A 13,435-nucleotide genomic window follows, 5' to 3' on the forward strand; every position below is an offset into this window, starting at 1 on the left:
AAATGTTGATTATAAATTACTTGCTTTAATTTTGGCAGTTCGTTTAAAATCTGGTCTTAACTAATCTGGTATAATTGGCGAAACACAAAATGGATTTATAAAAAATAGACATATTAGTTCCAACATAAGATTAGTTCTTGACCTCATTGATTATTCAAAGAATATTGATTCAGATGCTATTATAATGTTTTGGGATTTTTATAAAGCGTTTGACTCTTTAGAACACCAATTTTTGTTTAAATCTCTTAGCATTTTTGGTTTTGGATGTACTTTCATTAACATGATAAAAATGCTTTATAATGACATTAATGGCTTTCAAACTACTAAACGATTTAATTGTGATAGAGGAGTCCGTCAAGGTTGCCCCATTTCCCCATGTCTTTTTCTTTTAGCTGTTGAATTGTTATCAATTGATATTTTGCAAAATCCTAGTTTAAAAGGTATCTCTATATTTGGTAAAGAATTTAAAATATCTCAACTAGCTGATGATACTACTGTATCATCTGTACTGATCTCACAAAGTTAGGAAATCTGTTTTGTCTAATAGACGTTCGAGGGTGGACTGGAAGTTTTAAATTTTAAGAATCTTGTCAGCTCTTTTAGAATTAGTTGGTTAAAAAATTGTCTTTGTAGTAATAACTCAATTTGGTACTATATCCCCAACACTATATTTCATAGATTAGGTGGCTTAGAGTTTCTTTTAAAATGTAATTTTACCCCTTCTAAATTACCCATTTCTCTCTCTAAATTTCACCAACAAGTTTTACTTGTTTGGAAACTGTGTTACGTGCACAACTTTTCTCCCCACAAAGAAATTCTGTGGAATAACTCGAATATTTTAATCAGAAACGGAAATCCCTGTTTATGGACAAGTGGTATGAAAGAGGTATTGTTTTTGTTTTGGATTTATTTAATAATGATGGTAGTATACTGGAATATGAACAATTTATGTCTTTATATAATTTTCCTTTGCCTGCTAGAACTTTCAATTCTGTCATCAAAGCTTTATCTCCAAGCTATGTGCACTTATTTAAAACACACCTTTTCTTTAATGAGAGGAAAACAATTATGCCTAAACTTTTATTGGACGGAGTTTCCCTTCTTGATAAAAAAATGTAATAGTAAACATGTAAAGCAATTGTTACTGTAACGAAGCGGGACTGAGGCAGAGATCCATTTGCAGCTTTTATTAAAGTGAGAGTGGTCATACAGGCAGGGTCAAACAGGAGCAAACAGGAACAGCAAGGGACAGGCAGAATCGTGGTCAAGAAACAAGCAATGATCAGGACAGGCCGATATCACTCACAGGTCAGTATACAAAGCAAGGGTCAGGACAGGCAGCAACGGGTCAATAAACAGGAAACAGGCAGGATCAGTAACAATAAACAGGCAGACAATAAACACAGGGAAACGCTCGGAAATGATACACTGGGTAATCAAGATTTCACGATTGGATGGTGTGAGTGAGAGTCCTTTTATAGTCCAGGTAACAAGCTGCAGCTGGGTGTAGTGATTAGTGAGGAGTGTGTGCATGGCTGTATGTGGCGACAGGTGATTGGTGTAGAGTGAACATGTGACTGGCAGGGAGGATTGTGGGAAGTGTAATCTGGGAACTGACAGGAGCAGACTGTGATCATGACAGTTACATTACACTGTTTATACATCCCCTAGATCTAAATATTTCTGGAACAATGTTTTTGACAGTATTCACTGGAAGAGAGCGTGGTTACTCCCTGAAAAATACTGTATGTCCAATAAAATAAGAGAGGTACATTTCAAAATGTTACATAATGTTTATCCAACCAACTCCCAAATTGCCTCCTTTGTTGATCTCTCTGACTTGTGCGTACTTTGCAAAGTTGAGGAAGAAACTTTGCTTCACTTATTCTTTCATTGTATTCATGTTAAATCTCTTTGGGAGAACTTAAGCTGTTATCTTTCACCTTTTATAAACCGCAATTTAGACTTTTCTTTGAAGGATATATTTCTTTATTTTTCGAGGAGTGACTATGTTATTGACCTTGTTGTTAATTTCTTTGTGTTGCATTGCAAATTTTTTATTCACAAAAACAAATTTCTCAAGACATTGCCTAGATTTGATGTCTACATTGCTGAGATTTCCCTTGTTATTAAATCTCTTAAACTCATTGATAATAACAAGAACAACAAATTCCTTAAGAACTATGACCATTTTTTTTCTTACTGGCTGAGGTTTCATTTGTCTGTATGTTTTTTTTTTTTTCTTCCTCAGTTTATATTAATGTTTTTAATGCAGTGCTGTTTTTTTTTCTTGCAATAAAAAAAAAAGAGATAAATATAATGTTATTTCGCTGGGTGGCAACAAGTGTCTGATAAAATGTATTTTATGTATTATTGTATCATTTATTCAAGAGATCCGTTCAAAAACTCAAGGCTGTGGAAATAAAGTCTGTTGTATCCTTTTGATATTTCATTTTAAAAAGTGACTGTCTGTCGTGTTCTGATCTATCCCTTTACATTTCCCTTCATTTGTAAAATTCAAAATTCACCTGCAATTCTTCAATTCATGACACATTAAAAAAAATTAATTGCATTAAATGACTCATGCAAGGAACTAATGTTTTGAGGGGTAAAACTATTCATCAGGGAACAAATATCATATTTAATCTACATGACAATTGATGAAATAGGAAACAGCAGACACTTCAAGATCAATTGCATGAGTGTACCAAAGCATTTTCAATTTTTTTCAAGAGAATGAGAAATTGCTTTTATGTAGCCTACACAAGACTAGTATGTATTTTTCATGTCTGATAATAAAATAAAAACACAGCAACACACTTCTACAGAATGTAAAGTATAAGTTAGACAATATATTTTCTAAAATGCATGCCTCAATATTGACTTTTGAGCTTGGGTAGGCTACATAGCCTACCTTTAATCAACCAAATCAATCCCATTTTTTTTTTTTTTATTGTGTGCAGATAGATAATTTTACAGATAATTAAAGAGAATTGTTACCAAATCTCATTCAACTGAGATGAAGGAAAGAGGGTAAGAGCAACTGTCCACTAAAGGAATTGTAATGTTAAACTTTCATTCAAAAACATTTTAAAGGCTCTCCTGAGGCTTCACATGATATCACCTGAATATTCTGTTTATTTCATGGGAAAAAGGATAAAGAGACTCTGATGATATACTATAGGCAATTACAATAATTAACAATGTATTAATTTAGAGTGTCTTGCATGGACTGATAACATTGTAGCCTACAGCAGGCAATAAAATTAACAATAAAAACAAGTTAGAATGACAATATAGGTCAAATTAAGAATGTCTGTATGGACTGTCTGCTTTATGAAAGTAAAACAATGGAGGAGCACATGGATTCAGGAAAGAAATATGTTTGTGTTAGTGTTGTTTTAGATGTGTATTGCCTTTAATGTCCAGGATTTAGTATTTAGGCATACAATATCTTTATTTAGTGCCTATAATGTCCATTTATAGCCTACACATCAGCTCGGCAACTTACATGTTAAAAACCAGTTAACCCTCTGGAGTCTGAGGCTGATTTGGGGCTTGGAGAAGTTTTGACATGCCCTGACATTTGTGCTTTTTTCAGTTGTTCATAAACATATAAATGACAAAAGTGTCATTACACTGTATTCTGCACAAACTAGGCTACAATAATATGTGAGGAACATGTATGTACATGTTTGTGTTTTTGAAGGAATAACATTTATGCGTGGTTATTGAAAAAACAAAAAACTTAAGTCACTGAAATAAGGCCAAAAAAAGTATAGTAAATCTGTGTTCACAAGACTTTTGGGTATTGGAGGTTGTAGGCTAGAGTTTTTGCTTCAAAATTATGTAAAAATTATGCTGCCTACTCCTTCATATAAAACAATATATTGATTTAGTTTTTGTAAGACACTTTTTGCCAAGAAACACAGTATGCGAGGAGGCGTGAATCACCACTGAAAATGGGCCATTCTCACCTGAGAAGACAAAAGAATTGGATAGTAATGAGCTGAAATGACTTGCATATTAATGAGGCATTTCAGTCAGGTAGGCTGTGAAAAAAACCTTCTGTGATGTCTCAAGCTCATTATGATATATGAAACATACAGAAAAATATTATTACAATATAAAGTAATGGTTTTATATTATACTTTAAAATATAATGTATTTCTGTGATGCAAAGAGTCTGAATATAGGCTTTTAGTTTAAAAGCATGCACATTTGGAGAAATATTGGATTCTCATATGCTTATGTCAATTTTCTATACAGAGGAGTTATATTAATTTAATATTCATTGTCATTACTATAAGCGCTGGTGTTTTCAATTCATCCTTGAAGTCGGAGGGCGCTCTGTGCATTTTTAGTCCACAAATTCATCTAAAAGAAGAAGAGGCTATTCCATGAATGGAGTTTCCAATTCATACAGCAGCAGGAGGGCGCTAAAGAAACAAAAACTCATCTAAACTTCATCTGTAGAAGAAAAGTAAACAGGAACTAACTGCATGTCTACTAGAGATTGCTAACCATGACTTTTACATCCAGATAAACACTTTTCAAGACAATAAATACACAATTGAGACGATGAATGCATGTATTGCCTCTGAATTTGCGTCTGAATAGTGCTGGCTCCGTGGGCATGGCCGCATTAGCGGATAATGAGCTGAAACACGGATTTCTGACATGGCTCTCTTTTCATACAGATTACATAAACACAGAAGGTTTGTTTTCGATTTGACTTACATGATTCAAAATCTGACATCTTAACGTTTTTTTAGACATAAGTGTAATTTTTCTGTGATTAGTATTCACTAAGTTACAGTTCATTTTCTGAGAATTATCAGATTGGACTTCGTTCAGAGGGAGAGGAGAGATCACGCATCATGTTAGTTTTCTTTATTTTACAAAAAGCACAACATTTTGTTTTTACTTTGAGTGTATATAAATAAAAGAAGATATTCTATAGTTTCAATTGATATATTACTTATGTCTCTATGACAAGAAATGACGGAGTATTTTAAGTCTGTTTTGCTGCAATGTGAAAAAAAACCTGCAAAACGCGCCGGCGCGTTTTTAGACCTCAGTGTTAATTTCAAGATGCTGGCGTCACGTCAGGTCGTCACGTGGGTCGACACGCTCAGTTAGACGCTCAAAGTACAAGACGTTCGTGTAGATAGACGTTCGGTTTGACGTTCGATCGGTCGGTCGTTCGGAAGTATGGAGTTCCGACGAGCTCTTTAATATGAAGTTGCAACATGCACTCGTCTCACTGAACGTCACATCTGCGTCTGCCGAACGTGACGTGACGTCTGCGTCTGCCGAACGTGACGTCTGCGTCTGCCGAACTGCGACTGCCAAACATGACGTCTGCGTCTGTCACATTACAGTTCGACTGCCTGGACGTGACGTCTACGTGATGTCTGCGTTTGCTGCAAGGGTTTCCAGCACATTCCATACACTAATTTGAGCTTTATTATACTTATTCATTCTCTATTATTGTTTACACTTATCCTCATTGGAAATAATATTTAATGGTTTCAAGTCCATTCATTATTTTTAGCATGCAAGCCACCCATGCAGCTTTGTTACTACAAAGTGCCTACTTTCAATTTTATCATGAAATATATAGGCCTAGAATAAAAGTGTTTTTACGCTCTTTAATTTGAGACAATTCGCCAGGATGAATCAATGACATTTTCCTCTAATATTTGCAGCAAGAAATAAACATCTCCAAAAAAATCTGAACAATTTAATATGAACCACTGTCTCATGCAATTGATCAGTCAGTTTTTAAAAAATGGCACTAATGCCGCTGTGTGATATTTGTACTGAATGAAAACAATTTTCGCACAGCAGCCAAAAGAAAAAAATGAATAAAAAAAATAAATAATAAAAAAATTGTGAGGGGATATTTGAATTATTTGTTAATAAACTAGTGTTCCCTTTCAAGGGAACTCGCGCTGCATAAAAACGCTATGGGAACGCCTCTGCATGATGTCGTCTGAAGCGCGTATACAATCTGTCCAATCAGGAGACGGAACGTCATAGGCGGGTGACGTCACTGACCAGGAACCATAAAGCCAGCCCGAAAACACTGTCATTCAGCTTCTGTGTCTTCAGCAAGCGCTTCGTGTGATACTGTCTGTCCTATTTATTGTTGTCTGTCTATTGCAAAACTGCTTTTTGATATGGCGAGTGAACAACTCTACAGGAAGTGTGTGCACCCTTGTCCGCGTTTTATCCTGGACGGGGACACACATGTAATGTGTGTTGTTTGTTTGGGAGTGCAGCATGCCCAGGCAGCTCTCGAGGGGGCTGCTTGTGTGCATTGTGAGCAGATGCCTCTGCGTACGCTGCGCTCCTGCCGAGCCCTCTTCGAGGAGCGTGGCTCGGCTCGCGTTCCTCAAGGCTCGGGTCCCGCTTCTGCTGAGGCAGGGCAGCGCCTTATGTCTTGGGGTTCGCAGATGGATGTAACAGAGGGGTTAGAGACGGGCGCAGCCTTATCTCTGCCCTCACCTGTTGCATCTGGAAGTGTATCTATCCGGAAGCAGGAAGCACGCATTGCGGTTTCTTCCGCTCCGGTGGATACGGTCACATTAATGGCGTCTAGTTCTGAGGAGCTAGATGTTGTTAGCGTGGCCACGGGAGAGTCTGAAGATCTGCCACTTCAGTCTCCCGCCAGCGAGGAGCTTATGGAGGTGCTTTCTCGTGCTGTCGCTAAGTTAAACATCGACTGGCCAGCCGAAAAGCAAGAGCAGACTGTGAAATTGTAAACTGGATGAACGCTTTCTGCCATCTCGGTCTGCTCAGCCTCCACGTCGGGCATTACCCTTGTTTCCAGATCTCCACACTGAGGTGTCGAGATCCTGGAAGAAGCCGGTATCTACCCGTGTTTACACACCTCAGACCTCCGTATATAGCAATGTGGCAGGAATGAGGAAACACGGTATGGGGCGATGCCAAGAGCGGAAGAGACGCTTGCGAGCCACGTCTCCCCGCAGGCGGCATCGTCCCTTAAAGCCCCGACGTTGCCCACTAAGCCGCTCAAGACTACTTCAGCGCTAGTGGGCAAAGCGTACTCGGCAGCAGGTCAGGCTGCAGCATGCTTGCATACTATGTCCATCTTGCAAGCATATCAGGCTGATCTGCTGAAGGATTTGGGGGAAAGTGATGAGGTTGGGGCTGATCTGATCCAAGAGTTATGCCTTACTGCCGATCTCGCCCTCCGTGCCACTAAGGAGACAGCTAAGTCTGTCGGCTGTTCTATGTCTTCCTTGGTGGCTACGGAGCGGCACTTGTGGCTTAATCTCACTGAGATTAAGGACAAAGATAAGGCGTTTCTCCTGGATGCCCCACTGAATCCTTCCAACCTGTTTGGTGATGCTATTTCTACCGTCACCGACAGGTTCCAAGAGGCAAAGAAACAGTCTGCAGCCTTGCAGCAGTTTCTTCCTCGACGGGCCCAAATTCCCCCTGCTGCCGGGCGAGGGCAGCAGGGACCGAGTACAAGCTCCTCGAAACACAGACAACACCAAAAGCAGAGTGTTGCTACCCGGGGTCCCCCTCCAAGGAGTTGGGAACCGGATCAGCGCACTCAGCCGAAGTCCTCGAAGGGCAAGACGGATCTGAGGGCCGTCATTGCCGCTAAGAGGGCTTCGAAGAAATCCTGACGCCATAAGAACCGTCGGATTCTGAGGGCGGTCCCTACCGAAGTCACACAGCATTCACCTTATTACACGGTGCCAGTGTGTCCTCAGTGCCCTCAGGGGAGCGCTCTGCCAACCCCGCCGCTATGCCGGGGCGCAGTGCTTCCCCGTGTGTCACCCGAGGGTGGTGCGCGATCTCTAAATATGAGTCATCCAGATCAGTTGTTCCCTGCCGGTCAGCCGTTACAGGGCACTGTGCTGGGTGCTCATGTTCCACCAGAGGCCAGCCTCAAGGGGCTGGTTCCCTTAGTAGATTTTTTGTCAGAGTGGAAAAATCTGTCAAAAGTATCTTAGTGGGTCCTGCAAACTATAGAAAAGGGGTATGCAATTCAGTTTCGAACACACCCACCCCGATTCAATGGGATTCTGACCACAGTGGTAGATCCCGAGCAGGCTCTGGTGTTGGCACAGGAAGTTCAGACACTCTTGCAAAAAGGAGCAATAGAAAGGGTTCCTCCTCCCGGCAAGGAGTCAGGTTTTTACAGCCGTTACTTCATTGTGCCAAAGAAAGATGGGGGATTACGTCCGATTTTAGATCTACGACAACTAAATCAAACAGTAGCAAAGCTCAAGTACAAAATGCTCACAATAAAGCATGTTGTGTCACAAATCAGATCCGAGGACTGGTTTGTGACAATAGATCTGAAAGACGCGTATTTCCATGTGTCAATACTCCCACATCACAGAGAATTCCTGAGGTTTGCTTTCGGGGGCGAAGCATACCAATATCGGGTTCTCCCCTTCGGCCTAGCATTGTCACCCTGAACATTTACCAAATGTGTAGATGCGGCGCTGGCGCCCTTGCGCATGCAGGGCATCCGCATTCTGAACTACATAGACGATTGGTTGATTCTCGCTCAATCAGAGTAGATAGCGGTTCAACATCGAGGTGTTGTTCTTGTTCATATGGAAAAGTTGGGGTTGAGACTAAACGCAAAGAAAAGTGTGCTTTCTCCTGCACAGAGAACCACTTATCCGGGCGTGGTATGGGACTCGGTGATTATGAGAGCCCGTTTATCTCCTGCTGTACATGAGACCGCTGCAGTGGTGGCTTAAAACCAAGGGGTTCTCACCGAGGGGGAATCCGTTTCGTATGATCAGAGTCACGAGGCAATGCTTACGTGCTCTAGACATATGGAAGCAACCTTGGTTTCTATCCCAGGGACCTGTGCTGGGGGCTCTCAGTCGTCACGTCACGCTAACGACAGATGCATCCCTCACGGGCTGGGGGGCGATCATGAGTGGTCGTTCGACACGGGGTCTGTGGCAGGACCATCATCTCACTTGGCACATAAATTGTCTAGAAATGATGGCGGTATTTCTAGCATTGAGATACTTCCTCCCAGACCTCAGAGACAAACATGTGCTGGTCAGAACAGGCAACACATCAGTAGTCTCATACATAAATCACCAGGGGGGTCTGAGATCACGCCCGCTTTACAAGCTGGCGAATCAGATTCTCCTATGGTCCCTAGGGAAACTGCTATCCCTCAGAGCAGTTTACATCCCAGGGTACCTGAATGTGGGAGCAGACATCCTGTCGAGGCAGGGGCCGAGGCACGGGGAATGGAGACTTCATCCCGAGGTGGTCCCAAGTGGATCTGTTTGCGTCTCGAGGGACGACTCACTGTCCACTGTGGTTCTCCATGTCAAACCCAGCACCTCTTGGGCTGGATGCTATGGTACAGCCGTGGCCGAGGCTACCGCTGTACGCATTTCCCCCGATTGCTCTGCTCCCGGGAGTTCTGGAGAGAGTTCGCCGGGACGGGGTTCGGCTATTATTGGTAGCCCCGTACTGGCCGGCCCGAGTATGGTTCTTGGACCTGGTATCTCTCCTGGATGGATCTCCGATGGCGTTACTCACTTCTTGGTGCGAGAATCATCAGTGGGATCCAGTTAACTGGATGTTACCGCGGTAACCCTGTCGGTTGCTCCATCGTGTCTTGAATTTGCGCCTGGTAATATGAAGTTATTTTCTACATCCCAGACCGGAATATATTCCAAAGGTTCTCACTAATACTGCGAGACCTATCATGCTGCAGGCCTTCTCTCCTCCTCCGTTTACGTCGTCGGACCAGGAAAAGCTAAATCTGCTATGTCCAGTACGGGCATTGGATGCGTATGTTCATAGAACCGCCAACTGGAGAAAAGATGAACAGCTGTTCATATGTTTCGGTGCACCAAGAAGAGGTCTACCAGCATCTAAGCAGAGAATGAGCAAGTGGGTGGTCGAGGCCATTTCATTTGCTTATGAGGCGGTCGGACAGCCTTCACCATTGGCTGTCCGAGCGCACTCGACTAGGAGTATGGCTGCCTCCAAGGCATTTATTTCGGGGGTCTCCCTTTCTGACATTTGTGATGCGGCAGGCTGGTCCTCACCGCACACATTTGTAAAATTTTACGAGTTGGATCTCGGCTCCGCTCCAGGGGCACAGGTGTTACTGTGAGTTGTGCGCCTCGGCTTCACACAATCGGTCACTTGTTACTATGGCGACGTTGGTATGGCGTTCCCATAGCGTTTTTACGCAGCGCGAGTTCCCTTGAAAGGGAACGTCTCGGTTATGTATATAATCTTAGTTCCCTGATAGGGAATGAGACGCTGCGTAACTTTGCCATACTCCCTGCGTGTCTGAGAACGACTCGCTTCAGACTTTGAGAAGCTGAATGACAGTGTTTTCGGGCTGGCTTTATTGTTCCTGGTCAGTGACGTCACCCGCATATGACGTTCTGTCTCCTGATTGGACAGATTGTATACGTGCTTCAGACGACATCACGCAGAGACGTTCCCATAGTGTTTTTATGCAGCATCTCGTTCCCTATCAGGGAACTAAGGTTATATACATAACCGAGACGTTTTCTGATTGTCACAAAATGAATTTGACGATCTTGACTCATCTCCTCGATGCCCTTTAGATAAAAATGCTTCTTTACGGATTACATAGGCTATAAGAGTTTGTTTTCGATTTTAATTATTTAATTTTAAAGTAGTAATTTAAAGCATTTTATAGATATTTTTATCATCTATGAGGCAACTATTTGCTTAGTCTCGGTTCATTTTTGTGAAGACTTCCTTCTTAAGCCAGAGACGTGAAATGTTTTTTTATATTTATTTATTTATTTAGCTCGGTTGTTCCTTAAAAAAAAAAAACAAAAAAAAAAAAAAACAAACTTGATTTTAACAAACATAGAATGTTCCCAAAATATTTCTAAATTAACTAAAGAAACGAAAAGAAATTGACCACCTTACCATTAAAAAACAAAACAGCTTTGTTTGGGAAAGAGAGAGAGAAAGACAGACTCAGCTAAAATATAGTCTGATTATGGTTATGGCTAAAAATCCCTGAAAATATCGAGATATCATTTTTGTCTCTATCGCACACCTTTATATAGCCTATTTAATTAATCTTTGCTTGTTTGGTACACAATCCACTGATCATAAAGCTTAAAAAAACGTATCTTAGGTTTTCTCAACGATATCTGGTTGTCCTGCATCTTCAATAAACAAGTTAAAGTTAGCCTAGTCCATAATGCAGCTGCTAGAATTCTTGCCAGTAGTTTTTACTTCTATTCATGACTTCTTTGTTAACTTATCTGTTTTCTTTTCTTCTTGTGGCTACTGAAACTATTTATTTATTTACATACTTGTATAAGCACCCAATCATTTATTTCTGTTGTCGGATAAAATTAAATATGGGCCAACGACGCCATCTATTTGTGAGCGAGTGCCAGCGTCGTTGTTTAGCTTTATTTTCATTTCACGCATCCATTAACGATTCATTTCACGTAACGATAAGGATCGAGCACACGACAAATAAATAAATAAACAAATAAAATTGGTGAATCATTTATATAAGGTTTTATTTATTTATATATTGAAGGGGCGGGGTCTGGTTAATATTGTTATTATAATATTGTTACAATTTAAAATGATGGTTTTCTGTTTTAATTAATATTTATTTCTGAGATGCAAAGCTGAGTTCTCAGCATCATTACTCCAGTTGTCTTTGACGCATGATCCTTCAATGTCAGCGTCGAAAAAAAAAACGTGCCGCTTAATATTTTTCTGTGATATTTTTACAGGATTGATTGATGAATACTGGCAGATTATTATTCAAAATATAGAAATATTATCAATTTAACATTATTGCTGAATAAAAGTTAACATTTTCTTTTTAAAAAAGAAAGGAAAACATGATAAAATAATATTAGAATCCTAATTTATATTTTAAATGTAAAATATAAGAAGAGAGGTGCTTGAAAAACTGAACATTAATCAGGCATAATGCATTTTTCTATGTATTTGTAAGGACGCTGAGGCGGCGTTAGAATCCATGTGCAGTGTTTTAATAAAATCCACAGCAAACAAATCCAGAACAGCAGGCAGTAAATCAGAAACGTAAAACAGGCAGGGGTACATACACAGATAGGCAGTCCAATCCAGGCAACAGAACAGAGGGCAATCCAAAAGACAGAGAACGGGAAGAACAGGCAATGATCATACACAATAAGGCAAACAATGGCAATGGGAATAACGCTCGGTAAGGCAGACAGGCTGGCAATACTTCGCGAGGTAACAATGGTGGATGCCATGCTTAAATGTCCAACAAACAGGAAGTGACAGGTGAAGCAGAGGGAGCGGCACAGTCAGTATTCGGGCGAGGGCTCCCTCTGCTGGCGTGGCGTTACAGAACCCCCCCCCCCTACGAGCGACTCCTGGCGCTCTGCGAGGACGTCCCCATGGTCGTGGTGCTGGACGATCGGGTCTGGCTCGATGAAATTCCTCAATCAATGAAGGATCCAGGATGTCGTGGGCCATTACCCATGATCTCGGCGTAGACCCGTGCTCCTCTCTGCTCGGCGTGTCCGTACTCTTCTAAAACGAGCACGGCCGCCCCTTCCCCCATCACAAACCCCTCTCTGTCCGGATGAAACGGCCGTGAGGCGAGTCTGGGCTCCTGGTTCCAGTTGGTGCTGAGGGCCCGAGCCCGAGCAAAGCCGGCTATGGACAGCGGGCTGACACAGGCCTCCGTCCCACCGGCGAGCATCACCGCAGCATCACCGTGAGCTATGAAACGGGCCGCATCCCCAATAGCGTGAGCGCCCATGGTGCATGCGGTGGAAACGGCGTGATTCGGACCCTTTAGTTTGTGTTTGATGCTTATGTGCCCTGCGGCCATGTTGACCAGGATGCGGGGCACGAAAAACGGACTGACTTTGCTGTAGCCGCGCGTATGAAAGGCCGAGGCCGTCCGAGCGATCTCCTCCAGGGACACCATACCCATGCCGACCGCCACACCAGTGCCCAGCTGCTCCTCAGGGCTTCTGGGAAACCACCCGCAATCCTCCAGAGCCAGTTGGGCGGCACCGACGGCCATAACCGTGGCTGGAGACATGCTGTTTATCTCTCCTTTGGATACAAACATCTCTTCGTTGAAATCTCCAGGTTTATCTCCTCTCGGCACGCGAGCCGCCACCTTACATGGCACTGTTTTATACTCCTCTGAGTCCAGAGCTACCAAACCGCTTTCTCCACCAATCAGACGCTGCCAAGGCAGAGCACTTCCTGTTCCGAGGGGAGAGACGAGTCCGATGCCGGTGATCACCACCCTCCTGTGACTCTGAGCGGCTCTGCTAGAGTGTCTCAAACACATGCAGCTCTTCACACTGGAAAGAGACGCACCGTAAAGTCTCAGTAACATCTTCTGACGGCATCTCAGGGACATTGTGACCAT

General features: G+C 42.2%; 1 pseudogene; it reads right to left on the minus strand.

Moving 5' to 3' along the window:
* Positions 1 to 12,484: 12,484 nt before the first annotated feature.
* Positions 12,485 to 13,435, minus strand: LOC137032499 (3-oxoacyl-[acyl-carrier-protein] synthase, mitochondrial pseudogene; annotated as a pseudogene).

This window comes from Chanodichthys erythropterus, chromosome 12 (genome assembly GCF_024489055.1).
Source record: "Chanodichthys erythropterus isolate Z2021 chromosome 12, ASM2448905v1, whole genome shotgun sequence".
Lineage (NCBI taxonomy): Eukaryota > Metazoa > Chordata > Actinopteri > Cypriniformes > Xenocyprididae > Chanodichthys > Chanodichthys erythropterus.